The sequence below is a fragment of the Hemicordylus capensis genome, chromosome 6 (genome assembly GCF_027244095.1).
Source record: "Hemicordylus capensis ecotype Gifberg chromosome 6, rHemCap1.1.pri, whole genome shotgun sequence".
Classification (NCBI taxonomy): domain Eukaryota; kingdom Metazoa; phylum Chordata; class Lepidosauria; order Squamata; family Cordylidae; genus Hemicordylus; species Hemicordylus capensis.
The window spans coordinates 69394522-69409662 of record NC_069662.1 but is presented as its reverse complement, the minus strand read 5'-3'; the positions used below and the strand labels follow the sequence as shown (position 1 = coordinate 69409662).

General features: G+C 46.6%; 1 protein-coding gene across 13 annotated transcripts in view; it reads right to left on the bottom strand.

Annotated features, from left to right (window-relative positions):
* LOC128329859 (poly(rC)-binding protein 3-like) overlaps nucleotides 1–15141 on the bottom strand; it is a 469417-nt gene that overhangs the window by 180502 nt on the left and 273774 nt on the right. For 11 of the 13 annotated variants that reach the window (XM_053261677.1, XM_053261689.1, XM_053261678.1 and 8 more), the window contains one exon: nucleotides 961–1120. The exons of the other annotated variants lie outside the window; for them this stretch is intronic. The gene's annotated coding sequence lies outside the window, so the exon portion shown is untranslated. The remainder of the gene's footprint in view (nucleotides 1–960; nucleotides 1121–15141) is intronic. 13 annotated transcript variants of the gene reach the window in all.

The window sequence follows — 15141 nt, the reverse complement described above, 5'->3', positions numbered from 1 at the left end:
ATCTGTATTAGTCTTTTATTTTACATTGTATCTATTTTATTAATGTGAGCTGCCCCGAGCAGTAGTGTACTGGAGGGGTGGGGAATAAATACATCTCAGGCAGAAGTCTTTCTCAGTCCTGCAACCTGGGATGCTTGTTTAACTGGAGATATTGGTGACTGAACTTGGCACCTTCTGCATGCAAAGCATGTACTCTACCACTGAGTACAGCCCCTTCTTGACATGAGGGTTTAGTACAACTGGCAGGCACTACTGAGAGCAAGTTGTTATAAAATCTCCACGTCTAGAGTTTTTGAAATTCAAAGGTTCTACTGCACCGGACCTTTTCCTGCTTGTAAAGAAAAAGAATGCAAGTTTGTATATATTCTACACAAGGAACATTGAACACTTCTACAAAACAAGTGACTAATTGTGACAGTGGGAGTAAGATTGTGTCAGTTGACTCAGATGTAAAAATTACTGTCTTTCGAGTATAAAGGGCTAAATAATATTTATTCACTGCCACTGAGCTAAAAATAGTTCAAGAATACCCATTCCTCTTTTCCGGAAATCAAAGGCCTGGTTGTGACTTTGTTCCTTTTGTATGTCCTCCCCCACCCCCGCATAATCCAAATACTTTAAAAAAAGAATATTTGTTATATAGTCACAAAATATTTACATAATATAAATGAGCCTCAGGAGCAATATTTTATTTAAAAAACTTGAAAGCTTTCACAACCAGTCAGTGGAAATGCGGATCAAGTCCATTTGCATTTTGAAACTGGAATATGGAGACGTACACAGCAAAGCAGAGCCTTCCCAGTATCACACCTCAAGTATCTGGAAGTGGTGATGCGTTTCTCATGCTTTTAATGTATAGATTTGGGGAACCTACAGTCAAAGAGTGCAGAACACTTCCTTCCTCCAGGAGCATTGCAACACCCATTTCTGGGATACAGGAAGCATGAGGGTTTTACTTACCCATGCAGCTCTAAATTGGAGGGAGCTCCTGGCTAGCAGATAGGAAGACTTCTACCACGTCTCTTCTTCTTCTTCTTCTTCCTCCAGGTCTTGCCTCTGCTGGAGGTAGGAACTCTGCAAGAAACTTGACTTTTCTTCTCTCAGTCACTTTTTCTTCTCCCTGCAAATAGAAAATTAGCACAGCAAGGAGATGACTGGACTAGAACTTCTCTCCCAAATATGCTAGCTTTCTAATGACAAGGACTTTCTTCTTATGCGGGAGAGCATTAAAAAATTGCATGAACAGATAGTTGATTACGCACAATACCAAGTTCCTAAACTAGAAGGGGGACAGAGGTCTAAGGGTGAAAGAGAGACAGAGGAGGAAAGCTGTGTGTCATGTTTACCTAGATCTTGCTGGTGGGAATCCTCCCCAGGAAGCTCAAGCACAAAGCAAGCTCATGGGCATACAGAGGCAGCATGAGATGGCAAGGTGCATGCAGGCATATGGGCAGCAAGTGTGGCAGATGCAATGGCAACAGCAAAAGCATGATCAAAATGCAAAAGCATGACCCCATGTCTGAAGAGGGTTCTTATAGGCAAAAACATGCCTGGAGGTTAGAGGGAGATCTACCGATGGTCCCCTTCAGCAGTTTCTTGATGACTTCAGGAATTACTGCTCCTGATAAGGCATGATTATTAGTTATGATTAGGTAATGAGGCTGTTCTCAGGAGCAACCTACCCCAGGCTGCACACAGTGCATTGTGGGATATGCCTTAATTCTTTTCTCTTATGTTCTTTAAAGTTCTGTTCTGTATTTCACCTGCTTATGCCATAATGCAATCATTGAGGGTATTTCCTTGGGTTTGTGGCAGGTCTTTTGCAAATGGACCTGAGTGTTGCCTTTTTAGGAAAACCGCTTGCCACAATGACCATTTACCTGGAATGCAGTCATGACCAACTTTGAGGTCATTCACATAAGTGAAAATTGTGTTCTACCCAAGTTTGGGAGCTGTGTGTGCTCCCAATTTTCAGTTGTGTGAGTGCAAACAACTAGTTAGGAAGAGAAAGAAGTGATTTGGTGGAAGCAAGGTAGGAGGAACATCTGGGTAGCTTTTCCTCCTATCTTGCTTCCACACAATCACTTCCCCCTCTGCCTATCTAGTTGTTTGCACCCACACAACTGAAAACTGGGAGCACACACTGCTCCCAAATCAGGGTAGATCACAGTTTTTGCTTGTGTGAATGATCTCACAGTCTACTACAGAGTTCTGGTTGCTAAAGACCAATGAAGTGGTATCAAGCATGACTTGTCCCCTTAGCCAAGCAGGGTCCACCCTGGTTGCTTAAGAATGGGAGACTTGATGTGTGAGCTTTGTAAGATATTCACCTTAGGGGATGGAGCCGCTCTGGGAAGAGCAGAAGGTTTCAAGTTCCCTCTCTGGCATTTTCTAGATAGGGTTGAGAGAGTCTGCCTCCAGCCTTGGAGAAGCTGTTGCCAGTCTGTGTAGACAATACTGAGCTAGATGGACCTACCGTCTGACTAAATATATGGCAGCTTCCTATGTTCCTATGCTAATGAGAAGTTGTAGAGATGCTAGCCCGGGCTGACTTCTTGACAATTCACATTTTGACAGGGCTTAATTAGTACTAGGACCCACCTAGAACCATTCCAAACTATGTGAAGCAAGAAAAAAGACCCTCTGAGCAAATGCAGAGTGTCGTTGCGGTCACAACCAAGTCTCGAACTTGAGTCCCGGCACCTCTCATTTTCGAAAATTAAGCTGAGTTTCCAACACATGATGAAAAGCCGCCCCCTCTATTAGCCCCTCTCAAATTGGTTTCACCAATCCTTCCTTTATAAGGGTCCTCACTACCACTACCACAACCACTTGCCAACATTGTTCTCTGAGCCTAGACCGGAACAGATTTTCTAGGTTCTTCCCCTGCCCAAAGCCTGCCTGCGAAAGTTGTGCTCCCTGCACCACAACACTGCCTCCCCATCACCAGCGAAATCATGTGTGGCTGGCTCTATTTTGCCTGTGTTCCATCCTAGGTAAACACTGCCAAAGCTGCATGATTGATCACAGGTAGTTTCTCTCCCCTCCAGCCTTCAGTTTCCAGCCAGCTTGCTGGGAAAAGGCAGGCTATGGGGGAGGGAGAAGGCAGGCAGCCTTGAAGTACTATACAGCAAGCAGTACTATCAGTGTCCAAAGCCTTTTACTATATTTCTCTTATTATAGATTGCAAAAGGGCAACGGCTTACCATTTAGCCCATTTCAATAACAGCTTGGATTCTTCCCAGGCAAAGCTAGCCACAGTCAGGAAAGCAGACAATAAAGAACACAGCTGTCAAACTCCCCTTCCTTGCGGAAGACCGGCAAGACGAGTTGCCAAGCAGCCCGCTCTGCTGACTCTTGGCATTCTGCAAATCCACCCAGCAAATGTTTTTTAAAAAACAAAACACAAAAGTGTGAGTTTTGAAAAACGGCGATGTATTGGCAATGGCCCATATCCACACATCACGGAGAAGTGTCGGGGCATACCAGAAACCTTGGTTTCCCGTTCCCCCCCCCCACACGCCCCGAAAAAGCTGCTGCAAATAGAGGATTTTTTTTAACCCCAGACATAATTCAGGCTAAGTTAGAATGCTCAGCTCTAATTCGGGGAAATCCAGAATTGTGTGTGAACTGGTCCCTGATAGCCCACTGAGACTTTGGGGTAAATCTGGCTGATATGTGAACACGCACCCTCCATTCCAGAGGAGATGTGAGCTAAAAGCCATATGTGTAAAAGTCCCAGGCATAATAGAAACAGACATCAGTGCTTTGGGTTTAAAACAAGCCATACATTTATTTTGCAACAATGGGAAATATACCAGGCATGGTGGAAACACTGTAATTTTTACAGCTAAAGCAGTACTTGTTTCTACAATTCCTGCTGCTTTCTGTGTACCAGCTGAATGACAGCAAACATCTGGCTAGTAGAGTTTCGCCCAGCATTTGGAGATGGGAACTGTACCCATCAAAGTTCTGGCTGTCAAGCAGTTGAGTACAGACAAAATATCAACAGGTGCTGCTTGTATCCTCATATACTAGGCAGCGTTGTACCCTTTGAATATTTGTCTGATAATTCATTAACACGTGGAAGGTAAGACTTGGCTGATGGAATTGTAACTGACTATCTCTGAGGTGACAATTGAAGGATGGGGGCTGGGAAGAAAGCTGGGAATTCAGGTTCAAATCTATAGCAAGTGGTATGGCCAGAGCCCAAACAAAGCCCAATCAACTGGGCCATATGGTAATAGAGAATGATTACAAATTGTAAATTGTGTGAGCTACTGTTGTTGCTTTTAGTATCCGGATGAATGAAATATTTCAACATTCAGTGATGAAATATAAAAATAACCAAGGCATGGCAGAAACTGACTGTGCAGAGAAATAATTTATTAAGCACATCTTTATTTTCTTTTATCATACATTTCTAAGGAAATTAATGTTGTTATAGCTCTGACTCTCTGACTACCTTATGAAAAGAAGAGATTGACAAGTAGGGGTGTGCATGGTCCGGTGGGCCCCCGGTCTGGCACGGGAGGGACTGTTTCTTTAAGCTGGGGGGTAGTACTTACCCCCCCTGCTGCTCTTCCCCCTCTGGCGCTGGTCCGTTAAAAAATCTTCTTGGGGCGGCAGAGTTCCTCCCTGCCGCCCCTGCCCCCGTCGTTGTTTGTATTAGGCTTCAAAGAGACGAGCTTTGTAAAAACTTTGTAAAGGTTTTAAACTTTGTAAAGGCTGAAAAGAGACGAGCGCTAGTGGCGCGCATGCGCCCTCCTCTTGGCGCGCGCGCTCGTCTCTGATGCTGCCGTGCGCGCGCCGCATACGTCACAGCGCGCGGCAGCATCAGAGACGAGCGCACGCGCCGAGAGGAGGGCACATGCGCACCGCTAGCACTTGTCTCTTTTCAGCCTTTACAAAGTTTAAAGCCTTTACAAAGTTTTTACAAAGCTCGTCTCTTTGAAGCCTAATACAAACAACGACGGGGGCAGGGGCGGCAGGGAGGAACTCTGCCGCCCCAAGAAGATTTTTCAATGGACCAGTGCCGGAGGGGGAAGAGCGGCGGGGGGGGGGGGTAAGTACTACCACCACCACCCCGCTTAAAGAAACAGTCCCCCGCCCATCCGGACCGGTCTGTTCTATTGTGCCGGACCGAACCGTGCACACTCCTATTGTCAAGCTTTCAGATTCTGAATTCTGATGCAAGGGACTGATAATCCTCTCTAATAAAAAGCTTAGTGTCCGTCCGTGGACGGACACCAAGCATGTGTCCGTGCCTCCCCTGGGCCGTTCTGGGCATGCGCGGAGCGCATGTGCAGGACGGCCAAGGCAGAATGGAGACAGACAAAAGGCGGCCATGTTTTTGACTCTGTCCGGCCGCGGGGAGGGCAGATGCGGCTTCGGCAGCCGCTTGGAGACAGAGGCGGCGGTGGGACCAGATCACCCGCAGGCAGCGAGGACAGATGCGGCTTCAGCAGCCGCTTGAAGACAGAGGCGGCGGCGGAACCCAAACATCCGTGGGTGGCATTTCCAAAACGAACAGCGGAGCAGCCAAGCGGCCGCCACGAAGCCGGAGAAGAGACGGCGGGGGGAAATGGCCGAGGCGGCGGCAGAGCCGCCGCCTCGGCAAGAGGAGACGCAGACCGGGCCAGGGAGACGGAGGCCGGGACTGGGGGCCGAGCGGAGATCGTAGAAAGCATTTAAAAAAAAAAAAAACAGCCGCTGCCGTTGCCGCCGAACTCCCACCCTCCCTCCCAACTTCGGGCTCTGCCCGAACTGACACTATGGACGCGAAGGACCCAATAGGCGTCCTTCGTGCCCAAAGCGCCAGTTCAGGAAGAGGCTTTGCTCAGAGAGGAGCTCTGCTTGCGAGCTCCTCTCTCCCTCTTCATTTAAGGACTTTTCTTCGCCCAACTGACACAAAAGCAGGCTCCAGGCAGGTTGTACAAATCGAGAACAGCAGTTTATTGACCGACAGCATAAGGAACAAGCCCCACCACACCTGTGTCTCTTTGCCCTGGAGTGCTTCCACAGCCAAGTGGAGTGTGTAGCCCCTCACCAGATGAGCCTGCTGTGTGGCTGGCAAGCCAGGCAAGCCCCCCACTTCAGAAGCCAACAAAAGGAGGTAAAAATGAGAGACACAGGGACAAGGGAGAGGGGAGAGGGGGAAAAAAACTTGGAGGACAACAAAGACAAAGAGCAAGTGAGAAACAAACAGAGAGAGAGAGAGAGACAGAGAGATTTTAAAAAAACAAAACCACAAAACACACACACACGCACACACAAAAAGTGGGGGGAGGCTAGCGCCCGTTATTATAACGGGCTTAAAAATACTAGTCCTGTATAAAACAGTTTACTCTATTGCCACATAGAAACGTTCTTTTCCCCCACAGAAGGAGCTGACCTTAGGGGTGGGTGAGCTGGACACTTGCCCTAAGCGCCTCTCTGAAGGGAGTGCAGAATTGAGCTTGGTGGTTCGCTCTCTGTTGAGTGTACATAACGCAGAAGTCTTGAGCCCCAAGATATTGTTGGACTACAACTTCATTCGTTCCCATTCACAATGCCAAAGGGAGTTGCAGTCCCAATAACATTTGGGGACCCAAGGCTGGGAAACCCCGAATTCAGGAGAAAGAGGAAAGAGAGACAAAAAGCTAGGTTGGGGAAAGGGTGGAAGGAAAGAGGGAGAGAAGAAGACAGAAGAAGAAGAAGAATAGAGTTTCCCACAGCATTTGGAGATAGGAACTGTATTGGTTAAAGTTTTGGCTGCTAAGCAGCTGAAATACATGCATAATATCTACAGGTGTTGCTTCCACCACATATGCTCGGCAAAGTTGCACTTCTTGAATGTCTGTCTGTCATGCAACCTCAGAGACATGAGTTAAACCATTCAACTGTAATGTTTACCCTTTATTCTCAAGACATTTCTCCTATTCAGGGAGGGGGGAAAGATTTTACCAGCCAGCACTGACAGAGAGGCCTTTCATAGCTATTTCCAGGACTAAAGACAAGAGGAGAGACTGTTTACTTCCCCCTCCCTTCTATGCCCAATCACTCCCTTCCCCTTCCCCTTTTCTCCTCCCAAACATTCTGACTGATCTGAGCACGTGCAAATTTGATGTTACGAAGCCATCTATTTTCTTAATTAGTAGAAATTCAAAACATATTTATTTCAACAAACCCACAATGGAGACTCATACGGAAGACAGACCACCTAAAGAGAACTTTCCAGAGAAATTGAGTCTCTCTTGGCTTTCCTATTTGGATGGAGAAAATCCCATTATAAAGATGAGGGGCAGGGGAGAGATCCAACTGAACTCTTGCAATTTCATGTCTGCTTTGCAACTTATGCTCCTCATAACTTCACCATTTCCCCACTGGTTCAGTTAAAAAACCCAATGCTGATACACGTGTTCAGCAGGCAATTCTGAGTGTAAAAATTCCCCTTCAGCATATGAATAGTGCAAACAGAAAATGGAGAAGCCACAGAAGGTCAGTGGGGATCGGTGGGGTGAAACAGAATGCTGTTTTATCTCTCCACCCATCATACACAGACACTTCTGTGCCTGTACAATAAAACTCACAATGTTTGCATGTACATCTAGTTTAGAAGTATTTCTCTTGTGTGGTTTCTGACATAGGTACTACATCTTGTTCAGCACTTGTGAAATTCAGGGTCCTAATTTGCTATCCTTTTGCGATCAGGCACTGATTGACTTATCAGATTTGGAGAAACAAACACTGCCAACATCAATGGAAACATTGATTATAACAAAACATATTACATTTAGCACCTGCTGTAACTAGGGCAAGTGCAGATTAGGATCAGTAGCACTTGTCTATAATAATTACACTTCATACTGTGCAATTGTTGGGTTGGATGTAAATGCTATTTATTTATAGACCTACTGAAGTTTATCTTGTCTCATTCGCATACCACTACCACCAGCACCTTCTTTTTGTTCCTTTTCACAGACTAGCGTAACTTCACACTAGAAAAAGTTTGCAATAATGTGTTTAAAGCAAACTGAAGTAAATGCCTAAGGAATTGTCATTTAAATATAATGTTGCATGAAGTTAAAATCTACACAGACGCATATATGGAAGAGACAGTGGACACGTGATGGAAGAGACATTGGCCCCATTTGCACATAATGCGAAACCACAGTTAAATGGGGCAGAGGTTAGAATTCCTGTTAAGTGCAATGAAACTGCGGTTTTGTGGCGAAAGTGACCTGCGGTTTCCCTAGCAAAACTCCAGTTTGAACCATCAGTTTGTAGTGAGTTTCGCCACTCCAACCTGAGGTTTGGGGGTGTCAGCCTTACACCCTAACGCTGACTCCACTATGACTGCAGTTTTGTGTTGCTTCTGGAACTGCAATCATAGAAAGGGTGGCCCAGACTTGGCCAGGAACATATCCACTCCATGGCTGCTGCACTTCTCGATGGCCACCCCTCAGTGAAAGCATCACACCTCCATCCTCCTTTCTCTTCCCACTTCTGCCTGGCAGCAGTGACACTATGGCCTCACAGCTGGAGTATATAAAGTGGCACAATCTTTTTGAGGTTTGCCAGCTTTCTGCTGCTTTCCCCAGGAACTGGGTGGCCACCTACTAATACAGGAAAGAAATACAGGGATGGTGACAACTGGGGAGTCATACCTACATGCCAATTCACCCACTGTGCTGTTTAAGCCATACAGGGGGCTGTTTTTGCAGAAAGCGAGGTGTGCACAACATACTGCTGCATAGTATAAAAGCACTGCACCCCTGCATTGGGACCGCGACATCCTGAATGAAGTTTTGCAGGAGGTCAGCCTGTAAAACATCCATGCCCCTCACCACACAGTCTGTGCTCCCACCATGCAGCCTGCCAATTGAAGGGGGAAAGCACTAGAAAGGTGAAACCTGTACAAAAGGCGGGCACCTGGTGCAGTTCTCATTTGTGGGGTCCCACACAGATGAAAGGTGGTGGGCATGGGATGCCAATGCGCCCAGAGCAAAAGCACTCTTCTCTGGCTGCTGGATGAAAGATTTTCTTGGTGTCACAAGCAGGGGGCACAGCTCGGCATTGCTCTGCTCATCCCACAAAATATTACAAATATTTTTTTATAGTCACACAGCCTCCTGGTTTTTGTGTGAAAGTTGAAATGCTGCTGGCAACCACTGAGGGGTGCCCATCAAACATTTCAAACCCTCCTGGAGATCGAGTCTACATTTAAGATTTAACTGGGAGGGGGTGCTAAGAATGTGATGGGGGAGGAAGCCCCCATTTGCCTGCAGGTGCACCTCCTATTGTCCTCCTTCTACAGCAGCCTCATGATGTAGGAAAGGGTACGTACTAATTTCAGCAGCTGAGGGAGTCAGTGTGCAAGAGGAATCTTGTCCTGGTTCAAAAGTAGGGTACATATGTGAGCCGAGGGGGCCTCCAAGGCTACCCATTGGCATGCTGACGCCCGCCCCCACCCGCCTTGTCACTCCCTAGGAGCATTCCATGAATCTGTCATCAATGCCCACTCTAGTTGTCCTTGGTGCTATCTCTTCTCCTGCAGCTGCCTATAGGTTTGAAGCTCTCTACAGGGCTATTGCAGCCTGCCCTCAGTAGATACTTTTGCAAAGGCCTTGGGGGCATGTCCCTGCACCTGGCCTGCTATGTGTGCATGAGTTGCCTGGCCACACCCATGCACGTCCAGTGCTGCACAAGCTTGCATGTGAGAGACAGCCCCATCTTTACATCCACCCAGATTCCCATTCGCATGAATACTGGAGTTTGGTGGTCAACGACCTTTTTCAATGGCCCCACAATTAGAACCTTCTCTATAGCTGCTCCTCGGCTGTGGAATATACTCCCAGTAGAAATCTGTAGTTTGAGTTCATTGTTGGCTTTCAGGAGAGCCCTTAAAACCTATCTGTTTGGCCTGGCCTTTCAGGGTTTTTAAACTGTTTTAAATGTTTTAATTGTTAATGGCTTTATGCTGTTTTTAAATTGTTCTGTAATGCTTGTTTTTAAACAGGTTTTATGCTGTTTTTAAATTATTCTGTAATGATTGGTTTTAAAAGGACTGATTTGTGGGTTTTATTTTTATTGTTGTGCACCACCCAAAGCCATTTGGATGGGGCGGTATATTAATGAAATGAATGAATGAATGAATGAATAAATAAATACTAGGTGCTCCAAACTGCCATGCAGTACCAGCACTGCACTACACCATCAACTAGTGGCACTGGTACCACCAGCACAATGGGGAACAGCCAACCTGGGAATGCAGCAAGAAAGGCCTGTGCCAAACTTTGATTGGATGCAGAGACTGGGGTGTTTGTGGAACTGTGGACAAGCGAGGGTGTGCAGTCTGCACTCCAGAACCAATCCAAAATAGATTGTGAGGTGCTCCAAAAGGATCTCTCCAAACTGGGTGAGTGGGCAACAAAATGGCAAATGCAGTTCAATGTAAGCAAGTGTAAAGTGATACATATTGGGGCAAAAAAAAACCCCAGCTTCACATATACACTGATGGGGGCTGAGCTGTCAGTGACTGACCAGGAGAGAGAACTTGAGGTCATCAAGGACAGCTCGTTGAAAGTGTTAGTGCACAGCAGCTGTGAAAAAGGCCAATTCCATGCTAGGCATCATTAGGAAGGGGACTGTAAATAAAAATGCTAATATTATAATGCCCTTATACAAGTCTATGGTGCAGCCACATTTGGAGTACCGCATGCAGTTCTGGAAACCGTATCTTAAGAAGGACATTGCAGAACTGGAAAAGGTGTAGAAGAGGGCAACCAAGATAATTAGGGACTTGGAGCAGCTTCCTTATGAGGCAAGGCAACGGCATCGGGGGCTTTTTAGTTTTGAAAAGAGGTGACTACAGGGAGACATGATAGAGGTGTATAAAATTATTCATGGAGTAGAGAGTGGACAGAGAGAAATGTTCTCCCTCTCTCACAACACTAGAACCAGGGGTCATCCCCTGAAACTGGAGGCTGGGGATTTTAGGACCAACAAAAGGAAGTACTTTTTCCACACAGAACATAATCAGTCTATGGAATTCTCTGCCATGGGATGTGATGATGGCCACCAGCATGGGTGGCTTTAAAAGGGGCTTAGACAAATTCATGGAGGACAGGTCTATCAATGGCTACTTTTCTGGAGGCTATAGGCCACCTCCAGCCTCAGAGGCAAGATGTCTGTGAATACCAGTTGCAGAGGAGCAACAGCAAGAGAGAGGGCATGCCCTCACCTCCTACCTGTGGGTTTCTCTGAGGCATCTGGTGGGCCACTGTGTGAAACAGGATGCTGGACTCAATGGGCCTTGGGCCTGAACCAGCAGGGCTGCTGTTATGTTCTTATGTTCATCATGCTTCTAGTGGCTAGAAGAGGTTACTGCAGTGCTAAGTGCAATCCTTTAGAATTCTCACTTCTAACAGAAGACACATAGATGGAAAGCAGATCTAGCAGGTAACAGCCTGCCTATCGGATATACAAGCAATGAGGGAATCACCATTCCCTCCTCATCTGACTGCAGACTGGCTTCTTCTGTCCATTGTTTACAATCTTCCTAATAGTGAAAGCCCTGACATCCATCCTTGATACTCACCACAAGAGAATTGTATTACATGACAGTGGGAGAGAGACTTGCGTCCTTATTTATGAGAGACAGCTCGCTTCAGATGTTAAAAAAGGGGGAGGATGCTGTACTCATGTACAGCATCACAAGGAAGTGCCTGCAAATCTCACCCTGGTACTGAGTGCTGACGATCTCAAAAAGCCTCATGCTGCCACACTCTCAGTGTTTACGAGATTTGTTTGAAGAGGCGAATACTGTAAACATGATTGCACCCCAGCCTTCCAATCATAGAAACAATTTCCGTCACATTTATGGTATTTGCCTTTTCAGACAAATCTTGTAAGCATGGAGAGTGCAGCAGCATGAGGCTTTTGGGGAGTGTCAACACCAGGGTGGGATTTGTAGGCAAACTCTTCTGATACTGTACATGAGTACAGTGTGACTTTTTTTTTAAAAAAAAAACCCGCTTAAGAAGCCTCCCCTCAAAATGAGGTTAGGAGAGCAAGCGCTCTCCTACCCCCATTTATTTGATGGTGTGTCAACTGCGGCTGCTTGCAGCCATGGCTGGCAGACTCGGGGAGGGGATCCCCATAATGCACCATGCACTCGCGTGGTGCATTATTTGAGCTCCAGGGGGCAGGGTGACGCAGGGTGGCGCATCCCGGCAACTTGATCCTCAGAGCTACTGGCAGGATCTGGCCACCCAAGGAAGGCAGCCTGCTTGTGGGGGGGGGGAAAGCGTTTTTGGGCTTCTTCACCACAAATCAGGTATCCCTTCCTCAGTAGTCAAGTCCGAACCAGTTCAGGCCTGGCTCAACGGGATTTTTTTTTTAAAAAATTACCACCTCCGGAGGCCTTGCCGGGGGGGGGGGCCTGCCTCCAGCATTTCCCCTCCCTCACCAGCCTCCCACTGGTCTTAAAAGGGCCTGTTTTGGGTCCATTTTGGCCCTTTTTGTTATGGTGGTGGCCATTTTGAAGGCTGCCATGTATGCAGAGCTGGCCATGCAAATGGCCAGTGTGCCTGCATGGTGGCCTTCAAAATGGCTGCTGCCAACAAAGAAAGGGCTGAAATGGCTCAAAATGGCCCTCTTAAGACTGGGCGGAGGCCGACAGGGGGAGGGAGAACTGCTATAGAGCCCCTGTGGCTGTGGCAGAACCCCGCAAGGCAGTACATTTTTAAAAATTCATATTGAACCCCCAAACCTGCCACAAGCTGGTTCGGGGTGGTTCGGCTTGACCTTGAGCTGAACCAGGCCTCTCCCGGCTCAAGGGTGCGTCCTCAAGCCAGGCTGGCTCAATGTTGAACCGGCTTGATGTCAAGCTGGTTCGCACATCCCTGTTTGGTGATAGTAATAAGCTTATATTAGAGGAACAGGTATACTTAGATCAGTGATAACAGCAAGATGAAGATGGGATATTTACTGCGGGATTAAAAAATGGGAGAAAGGATACCATCTTCTATGGTTTGGTAAGATAAACATTTAGAGTTCTTTATTGCTTCCTCTAAGACCAATTTCATCAAAATCTCTATTTTTGTTTTTCTTAAAATATGGCTACAGAGTAATGCTGAGCAGGTGTTACCTGAGGATTACTGAAGTAGCAATACCTCAAGTGTCCATTAGTGTGAAGAAAGGAACTCTGACCAGTATTCTGGTTCAATGGAATTCACCACCCAGCACTAATCGGGTAGACAGTGATAAATAAATTTAGTCATTCTGTCCCACAGTAGGAGCAAAGGCATGAAAGCTTGCTGGTTGGGACCAATGCCAAGAATAGAAACAGGTTTGGAGCTGGTCATTTGAAAAAGGAGCACCCTACTGTATGACATATGTGCATGATATCGATGTCCTAACTGACCACATAGTTCTTAGCGTTCTTTCTATTTTCAGCCATTAGTATACCATCCTTCATAAAGCTCCTAAGCACTCCTTTTCAACAACCTGAACAACGGCCCAAAGCTAAAATGTTCTTTGTTAATGGATGAGATTCAGGCATGGCAATTATGAGACTCAGTTTGCAAAGATATTTTCTCATTCTAAAAGAGATGAACCTATGTGTGATTTAACCCAGGGGTTCCCAACAGAGGGTACTAGTACCCCTAGGGGTACTTGAAGTGCTCCCAAGGGATACTCAGAGCCTTCCTGCCTCTCCATGCTGCAGCCTTACTATTTGTTCCCCATCTGATGACTGCCAGCTTGAAGCCAAGGTATCCTCAGTGATGTGTCTACCACAGAAGATAAGTGAGGAGGGTAAAAACCCTCTTCCGCTTCTCCTGACTCAGTGTACCCCCTCCCTCAGCGTGACTGACAGACATTAGAAAAAGAGCACTGAGTACTCCCATTGAAATTAATAGGCCCATTGATTTCAGTGGGAGTACTCCTGAGTAACTTGTAAGTGCTAAATGTAAATGTAAAGAGTAAATGTAAGTGCTAGTGCTATTGCTAACTTAGTCTGGATATAAGCCAGGGACAAGAGTAGTCGGTATCCTAACTATAAGATTTAACTGTACCAGTTGCAGGGGAGCAACGGCAGGAGAGGGGGAAAGCCTTCACTCCCTGCCTGTGGGCTTCTTGGAGGCATCTGGTGGGCTCCAAGAACTGTGTGAAACAGGATGCTGGACTTGGGCTTGATCCAGCAGGGATGTTCTTAAATGTGCACACACATACACACTATCTGTATGGGCTACATGAACTAAAGGTTTGTGACAGAAGAGGTAAGGTAAAGGTAAAGTGTGCCCTCAAGTCGGTGTCGACTCCTGGCGCCCACAGAGCCCTGTGGTTGTCTTTGGTAGAATACAGGTGGGATTTACCATTGCCTCCTCCTATGCAGTATGAGATGATGCCTTTCAGCATCTTCCTATATCGCTGCTGGCCAATATAGGTGTTTCCCATAGTCTGGGAAACATACCAGCGGGGATTTGAACCAGCAACCTTCTGCTTGTTAGTCAAGCATTTCCCTACTATGCCATTAAGTGGCTTTTATGACAGAAGAGGTACACTTGTTTAAAAAAATGGTTGGGAGTCCCTGATTCAGTGGCAGCCAGTGAGGGCAATCGGGGGGGGGGGGGTGCTGGGATCCCGCACAGTGGCAGAGCAGCTCCAGCACTCACTGGCCTCTGCACATGTACAGAGGCCAGGTGAGTGTTGGATCCACACCATCACTGCACGGGATGCTGGGTGGAGTGCCACTATTTGAGGCAGCTTGCAGGTGCGACAGGAAGGCTGGTAAGCACCTTCTAATTCACTTTTAAAGGTCCCTCTCTCTCTCACACAAACCCAGGTCGCCCTCTCCAGCTGCTACTGCCCTGATTGCTATGGGAAACGTTCAAATCCTTGCTGGTATCTGTGGCTATTACTATTACTTTCATACAGCTTTTAAACAAAATTCCTCAAATCAGTTTACATAGGTTTAAAAAAGGGAATAAAACATAGTGGCTGACATACTGTGTAAGAGCATGTTTGCCTAATAATGGACTTACTCTTGTGTAAAACAATTTGCAAAAAAAACCCTGTGTTTGCGCAAATTGTGCAGCTTGCACAAACTGCCAAAATGCGATGTTACTAGGCTGGCTTACTCTTACACAGTATGTC